Source organism: Nanorana parkeri, unplaced genomic scaffold (assembly GCF_000935625.1).
Source record: "Nanorana parkeri isolate BGI_ZX_2015 unplaced genomic scaffold, ASM93562v1 scaffold949, whole genome shotgun sequence".
Taxonomy (NCBI): Eukaryota; Metazoa; Chordata; class Amphibia; order Anura; family Dicroglossidae; genus Nanorana; species Nanorana parkeri.
Genome location: NW_017307217.1, coordinates 387,287 through 395,946, shown reverse-complemented (window position 1 = coordinate 395,946; position 8,660 = coordinate 387,287). Strand labels below are relative to the sequence as shown.

Here is an 8,660-nt window from a genome sequence, read left to right as displayed (position 1 = left end):
AAGAGAGACCTTTCCCACGGGTGTGGTCCTTTGGGGGGGGGGGGGGGAGGCACACAAGCATGAAAATGTCTCTAATTTACTAATACATACAAGCAGCATTACCTGTCTAGTTCGAACAAGCATGATTTCATGCACAACGTTAGTACTGATATTTTCTTATTTTAAGAAATACAGAAAACAAGCAATCAGCTGCTGGAAGGGTCTTCACCCAATAAAACAGCCCAAATATCAGGAAACTAAAAGCTGGCTATACACTATGCTAGTTTAGGCTGGTCCTTGATAAACAGGCCGAAATTCACACAGTGGGTGCCTTTCGGCAGTCATCCCTAGATCAGCTGATTGAAGGAACTGGTTAGAAAATCTTCAAACAGAGCAGGCAACCAGTCAGCTGCCGGCTGTGTTCGGGTATTCAGACAGCGGCTAGTGGGAGATTTCTCGATTATTGCTCATAAGAGCTGATGGGGGAATATGTCCAATTTCCTTTGTTCAGCCCGCAGGTTGAAACGGGGAAAAAAAAAAAAAATAGAACAGCATCAATGAGACCAGGTATGGACAGTGTTAAGTTGCCTAAAGATTGAGAATCTGAATGTCTATTGGGCCTATAGAAATATGCAAGTCTGTGGCACAAGCTTTCTAGACAACCAACATTTGGTAGTCAGATCGTCTGTCTGTACATAGCTATACATATATACAGTAGGGCTGCGGAAATTAACGATTAATTGTTAATTTTTTTGATCGATCAAAATTATTTTGATCGGTACTCGCCTCTCCGCCGGCTTCCGGGTCTTCCGTCGGAGATCCGGTGACGTCACCGGACTCTTCCGCCCTTCCCCAAGTGGCTCCGTCGGCTAACAAAGGGAAGGGGGGAGGAGTCCTGTGACGTTGATGTCCGTGATGTCACAGGACTCCTCCCCCTTCCCTTCGTTACCCGATGGAGCCACTTGGGCCGGTGAGTAAAAGGCATTGCACACATCCCAACTCTCCCGGCCGCCCGGGAGAGAAACTCTTTTTACCGGAAAGGTTTAATCTGCTCAATCGCGCAGATTAAACCTTTCCCTGCAATCATTTTTTTCCCCCTTTTCTGACGTCGGGAGCCGCAGCCTGACCGTTAGTCAGAAAAGAAAAAAGGCATACGAATGCATAGCTAGATTCCTAATGGCTATTGCACTTTGCAATAGCCAATAACAAATTAGCTAATGCACCCGGCCACTGCTGCTGTCAATCAGCAGAGGGGGACCTGAATTTTTCTATCAGGACCTCTCCTGGTGATTGAAAGCAGCAGGGGACGGGTGCAATAGATAGTTTGCTATAGGCTATTGCAAAGTGCAATAGCCAATAGGAATCTAGCTATGCATTCGGTGACGTCACCGGATCTCCACATATATACACACACACACACACAAACAAACACACACACAGGTTCTCTGATAAAGGTATTACTGAGCTCAGAATGCAACCTGAGCAGCTTAGTGAACACCTACATCAGTTATTTCTATAATCGGATACTAAAGAACATAACGCAGGCCACTTCAGATCTTCCACCTAAGTAGGTACAACTAAAAACTTTCCCTCATCACCACACTGCCATCTATCCTAACCACTGGGAGCTGCATGTAGAGAGCATGTATAATCCTGCCCCAAAAAAGTGTGTGTGTGGGGGTACTAATCAGATCACTTGTATGAAAACGAGCGGCTGCTCCACACTATACATTTAGCTCTGCTTGTCCGGAGCAGGGCTAAATGTACAAAAAACTGCATGTCCCGGCCATCGGGCGATAGGGATTCCCTCAGCTCTCACACATTCGCTCCATAAGACGCACAGGTATTTTTGCCAGCCTTTAGGGGGAAAAAAGTGCATCTTATGGAGCAAAAAATACGGTACCTTAAAAACAGAGTGGGGTGGCTACCTCTATGACTATATTTTTTATACACATTCTTTTTTTTTTTATAAACAGAAGTGTGCTGCCTAGTTCTAAACAATGCTCAAAGCTCTTCCACTGTGAGTCAGTCCATGTATGGCTATTCTAATAGCCATTAAACCATAGAATCTTATTAAGAATATGAAACGGAACATGATATTTTTTGTTTTCTCTCACCGATTGCTCTGTGGGTGCATTGCTGGATCATGCTGCAGTGACCAACACTTGTTTGGCTGTTATCTGAAGTATACAGTGAACAGTTGTAGGTGGGCTACATTTAGGATTTACTGAGGCCTGCAAGCAGTAGAGTATTTTGCAGTTGGCTGCTTACTGTGCACCAGTGTACATGAATCTAGGTTCAAGTAGTCGGCAAGGAGTGAAGTAACACAGACCCTAATGGTCTGAAGTCTGCTGCTGTACAATATGTAATGCAAATTATATATCCCCCTTAACAGTAATCCAGGGTTAATTATTTGAAACAAAACTCCCCCAGCCACCTCAAAGTAGAACTAATCAGGATTTCTCAGTCCTGGCATTTGTAGAAAGAACATTGAAAAAAGGTAAGCTGCAATTTTTGCTATATTAATGGGAACATTTAAAACACATACAACATATGTGTTATCCTAATTTGGCTGCAAAGGTGGAAATAAACTTTAAAGTGTATGTCATGGCATAATAAAATAAAAAACCCACACACAGAATTTAGCACATCTCTGGAATACATGCATATTTCCCCAGGATTGGAGAAAAATTACCATTCATGTGCTAGAACTATAACATGCCCCAATCATCCTCTTTGACATGACAACACAGTGTCAACCCTGTCTACTTCCGTTATGACAGATCACAAAAAACACAGATATTAGTTCATCTGCCCCCACCCCACCTCTCTTCCGTCTCCATAATCCGTCCTTGTGCATGGGTACAACACAAAGTTATAAGCTCACAAGACTTCTGCAAAAATCAAATGATTAAACTAGGGCTGGACAAATCCGGGTTGCCAGAGAAGCTCCTAGGCAACCAGGTATTTGAGGGTTTTCTATGCAGTTGCATTGACTGCAGTTTCCACAACCATCACTAGATGGCTCCTAGTAGAAATAGGATTTCCTCAATAACTGAACACTCCAAAAACCATAAATTGTTATTGCAGATTAACAAATAGTGTCCCCAAGCAAGATTATTTGTACACAATAAAACCTCAAGACCATGTTGTGTTCCAGATCCCAGGGGACATGGATATGTGTTCTCACTGCCTGCTGTATGTTAAGTGAGAATACATATATGAACTGCCTGGGATATGGAAACAAGCGTATCCAAAAAAAAATGACCTTTCTTGGGGACAAAGCTGTATTTTTCTCTATTGTTCTTTACACAGTTTGATATGTGGTCCACGGTAGTCTGCAATACAGGTTTATTGTTTTGAGAGTGCTTATAAAATTGTACCGGTGAAGCTAGAACAGGGAAGAGTTTTTGCAGCCGTCTATTTTTTGCTGATATTCTCAGTCAGTTTTTTTTTTTGCAGTATGTAAAAGGTGCTCATACACCTGGCGAATATCGGCCGATTTTCGTATGCGATTTCGTCCGATATTCGGAAGGTTGATGGGCAGTGTAAAAACGCAAATACTGTACAATCGATCGACTTTTGACTAACCAGCAGGTTAGAAAACTTCGGTCGAACGTACGATTTTGGCAAGGTTGGTGGCGTTGCCGTACGTCAAATTTTGTACGATTTACACAGCACATGCGCAGACAAAAATACGTGTGGTCGATTACCGCAATTCGTCCAGGTGCTTTCTTCCAATTACCACTGATCCAACCCTGCGATAATCAGGGCAGGATGGGGCCGCCGTACAAAAATCGTACGACGGTTCGATCGGATGAAAAGTGTTGTCCCATGATCGCAAGGTGTATGGGCAGCCTTAGAGTGAGAACGCATATGGGTCAGTACTGTGTGTTAAGAGTATGGATCAGTATTACATGTGGGATTGATTAAAACAAAAATAAGCCTGTGGAAACCAGAAAACACACACACACTTTGTGTTTGCTAATTTGAGTAAATATAGGAGTAAAATAATACTGGAAAATACCAATTGCCAAAGGCAACCAGCTGTAGTTCGCAGGCTCCTAACTTTATCAGCTGGCTACTAGGTCTCAGAGATCTACCCAGGCCTGTATTAAACAGATATAACTAAAAACGTTCAATGGTATATTTAGTTGACAAAAAAAAAAAAAAAGGAGCAAATAAGAGAAGTTTATTGTCAAGGGTTTACATACACTTTAATGCTCGGGGTGTCAAACCATTTCATCGTGGCCCGCGTCAGCATTATGGCTTCCCTCAAAGGGCCAGTTGCATCTGTAAGAATATATAAATGTATCTACTCCATCATATTAAATAATTGCCCCTGCAGTTGATTATTAGTGGTTTTAGCAATAGCTCAATAACTAGCTCTGAAAGCAGAAGTTTAGGAAAAATTATGACAATTCGTATAATAGTGCAGACCCTCAGGTGGGCTGTGCAGACTCTCAGCAGGTGGTCCAAGTTGGTCTCAGCAGGTGCGGGCAGCATGGATCCACAGGAAGGAGGAGATTTGCTGCTGGTGCTGTAAACAGGCACTACAATTCACAGGAAGGCTGCCGGGACCTCTGCATCCTTCCTGTTTGCAGTGCCGACTTCGGTTTAAAAATTTAAAGTGCTGATATCGGTGCATAGTATCGGAGAATTTTCATGAGTACAAGTACGAGTACTCGTGAAAATGCCCAGTATCTGCACCAATGCTGATATTTGTGCATCCCTAGTCAGTATATCCAAAGTGTTCTGCCCTCCTCACTGCTGCCCGACTGCTGTGACAAGATGGTGGAGACAAGGGGGGGGGGGGGTGCAACATGAAATGGCCTAGCGGGCCAGATTCAGCTGATGGCCTTGTGTTTGACACATGTGCTTTGTTGCATTAAGATATTTTTGGTCATGCTGAAAATGCTAGGGACAGATTACTTCAATTACTTCCTTTTCTCCAGCAAAAGGCACAAAACTTTCACCAAACATGAACCGCAGCCTTTGGTTACACATTTCTAAAGAGGCCGTCTACCCAATATGCATATATGTTGTGGTCCCTTAAAAAGTGCCTTGACTTTTGCCTTCCATGGCTCATATCATATGAACATTAAAAAATATTAATATAAAAACAAACATGTCAAAGAAGATCTCCCAAACAAAATCTGGAGGTTGGAAAGGACCCAAGTGAATCATTTGCAGGGTGCAATTGTCAGTGAAAAAAAAACAAGCTTTCCCAAAATCTGACATCACCTTTAGTTATGCAAAAGTATAAAAAATCATTATCATTTAAAAGAATACCTCTAAAGCCGTCAGCCCTTCCAACTTCCTTGTCATTCAAATCCACAAAAAATACTGATAACAGATGACATCCATCATGTATGCTTAGCTACTTCTACCCATGTCGAGTCTTCTTATTACATAAGAATGTGCAATAGGTTATTTGTGATGACATGCAGAAAGCAATGTAAAACACAATGCACAGAAAGTAGAAACCTATAAATCCGATATTGCTGCTACACAAAAACAACTTAGACTAGTCCATAGAATTTTCTATTTCCACTGCTAAGATGCAGCAATTTGCAAAACCATGTCAGCCACCATGTTGTTACTACTTTTGGAGCGTAGATAAGTGGCTGAAAGTGTTGAAGTTGAAGAAAGACAATGGAATCTTACAGTATATATTTTTTACACGAACAAAAGGCACCATATACATGTAGAGAAGTGTATTGAGTGCTGCAACTCAATGCAGATACCAAGCAAAATGTTCATGTTCGGTCACATTAAAAACAAGGAACACAGCACTAATGTGTGGTTATGCTGCAGTCTCCAGGTCATTTTTTGTATTGGGCAAGTGTTAACCACTATGCCAAGTGCTTAGTCTTGTGCATCCAATGATCACATGATGGTATCCAGCAGTTGCCTGGGCATATTCAGGCTGGTCAATTTTCTTGACATTCATTTTCAACCGTAGTGGCAGGGGAAAACTGAAGGAGCAGGATGGAAAATGTTCCTAGTTTCTGATCTGAAAGGAAATTCTAACTGTGAATGGTATTTTTGTTTGGAAAAAACATACTACATCTTGTAATGCTTCTGTGCTAGACAACAGAAACCTGGGATTCCATGCAAGTAGCAGCAGGTAGTGTATGGGCACCATGCATGCTCACCACCTTGCTGCTGCCATTTAATGAAAATGGCAGCCCGACCTCCGAGACACAAGTAGAGGCCCCATGGAGCCCAACCTCCCAGATACGAATAGAGGCCCCCTGGAGTTCAAGCTGCAGCCAAAGTTGGGTAGGTATGAGGAATAAAAATCAACTGGCTGCTTAAGTAGAGGCAACACTAGAATAATCTAACATGTTATCAGTATCAAGTTAGAGCAAAAAAGATGAGTCACAAGAAAGAAGGACTACATAAAGCAATAAATGTAAGGCCTGCTATAAAAAGGTATTACCAAGAGTTATCAGACCCCCTGACATGTTGCTAATGAACCCAAATGTTTTCTCTGATACGTTAACCACTGAGGTCCACATTTTCAGGCATCAACGTGTCATAACCTGCTCATCACATGAAGCCTTATCCATTTATGGGGCTTGAACACATTTTTTTTTAATAAAAATTGAATATCCACTAAAAGCAAAAATAAAAAAAAGGTGTCTGTTTCCTGAAAAATCTAATGGGCTCATGGGTTTAACCAACACGGTTGAATGCAATGTACAGATGAGTTGAGTTTATAGAATTGTATCCTTACAATAATATGTAGCTAATTGTTTTGGACACCATTGTCTGTTTACATTCATTTGGAAAAGTGCAGATAATCGAAAAAAAAACAAACCAGCAACAGTAAATTGCATTGAAGAGATAAGAAACTGTGCTTTCCCATCTTGGAATGACATGAATCCAGAAGAAAAGCTGCAGTAAACAATGGCATCCAATGCACCTCCCAGGCCATGACAGGCGCCCAGTGTGCCATTTCTACAAGCTGCAGGTACTGCAATTCATCTTTCACCCCTTGAAGCAACAGTCACAGGTTAAAATGTTCAGCCAGGCTTGTTAGTGACACTTTGAAGGAAACCTTTCATGAACCATGGAGGCTGCCATTACTGACCTTTCCTGAAAATGCTAGTTGCTGGGCTGTCATGCTGACCCTCTTGATTTAATACTTAACGGGTACAAGTATTTAGATACGGACCTCTGTCTTTTCCAATCTGTTTCAGATGAATGACTTCATAGCCAATGGGACAGCAGTCAAGCAGCTAGCATATTGGAAAAAAAAGTCAGCAATGGCAGCCACCACATAATTATGAAGGATTTAGCAATACTACACTAAACAAAGAACACAAATAATGCTACATGTCACATTTTTAAGCATCTACTGCTCTATTGCTTAATATGGGCATGCTACTTTTATGATGTTATCACTTAAAATGATGAATCCTAGCTCACACAATTAAATTATAGATTTGTCAAAATCAGTGGAGAAAATAAAAATCAATACCTGCACCTTGAATCAGACTGATATGGTTAGGATTCAAACGATCCCAGGAGGAATGAAGGAGATTCTGCTGCAGTGTGATGCAGCTTCATTAGGACACCAACGGGTTAAACTACAGCAGGAAGACACTATACACAGGAGCATAGTGTGCACTCCCTTCTTACCGCCCCCTGCCTCCCCAGCTAAAAGGCACCAAGAGAAATCCTGGTAGGCTCTGCTGTCGTCAATTTCAAGTAGAAATCTCTAGTTCAAGGGTTTTTTTTTTACATTTACAACAACAACAACAACAACAAAAACATAGCATAGCAAACCTGGATGACTTTGAAATCTAAACATTTGCAGCACAGGACATCAGATACTCGTATCCTTCCAGGAATTTCTGCACAAGGAGATGCACGAAGAGAACGTATGTACTTTTTCTTGAAGGAAAAACTTTGCAGCCAGCACTTGTGTGCCGCAGACCCATGTACTACTGCATGGGGTGTGGAGAACCTGGGCTGATTAAATTACATCAGCCAGGGGCGCCATTTTTGGCCTCTCCAAAAGAGGGAAATACCAGCAACAAATGCATAATATCATCAACATAGATGTAAAGCCCCCCTCCCCGTGTTTCCATCAACAATCTAGACAAATCAAAAAAGTGCAGGAGGGCCATACCATTTCCCCCCAAATAATACCAAGTCTTCACATATCAATCACAAACGCCATCAGTCGTTCAGAGATCATTACAATCGCTTACTACCGCCGGCACCTAGAAGGTTATGGGGTAGAACAATGCATTCCGCAGTACTAAGGAGGGGCATCCACACGCCATATACATTGAAAACAATGTAGGATTATAGACAGCTTGTCCCCGAGAGTGAAAACCAGGCATGTTTAGTGGATAAAAGGCTGAAGGCAGCATGGTGTCCCCCTTCTTTGTGTGCTGGTGTTGTGTCTGAGCTGGCCTGACTTACACTTACACACACACAGGATCGCTTGTTCCTCCCCCATCATGTCTGCAGCCTGTGAGCAGAAAGCCCTGGAAAGACCTAAAGCTTTGCAGAGGGTGTGTGAGGATGTACATAGACCTCCCTGATCATCACATACACACAGCCTGCCAGCGGAAACCTCCTCCTAAAAACACACACACCATCATCAGATGTCTTTTATTCATAACTGCCTCCAGCCCTATGGTTGTAAACATCAATACGGG

The 8,660-nt window shown here is 42.2% G+C and overlaps 1 protein-coding gene across 3 annotated transcripts in view; it reads right to left on the bottom strand.

Moving 5' to 3' along the window:
* Positions 1–8,660, bottom strand: part of KMT2E (lysine methyltransferase 2E) — a 70,064-nt gene that overhangs the window by 60,862 nt on the left and 542 nt on the right. The gene's annotated exons all lie outside the window — the stretch shown is intronic.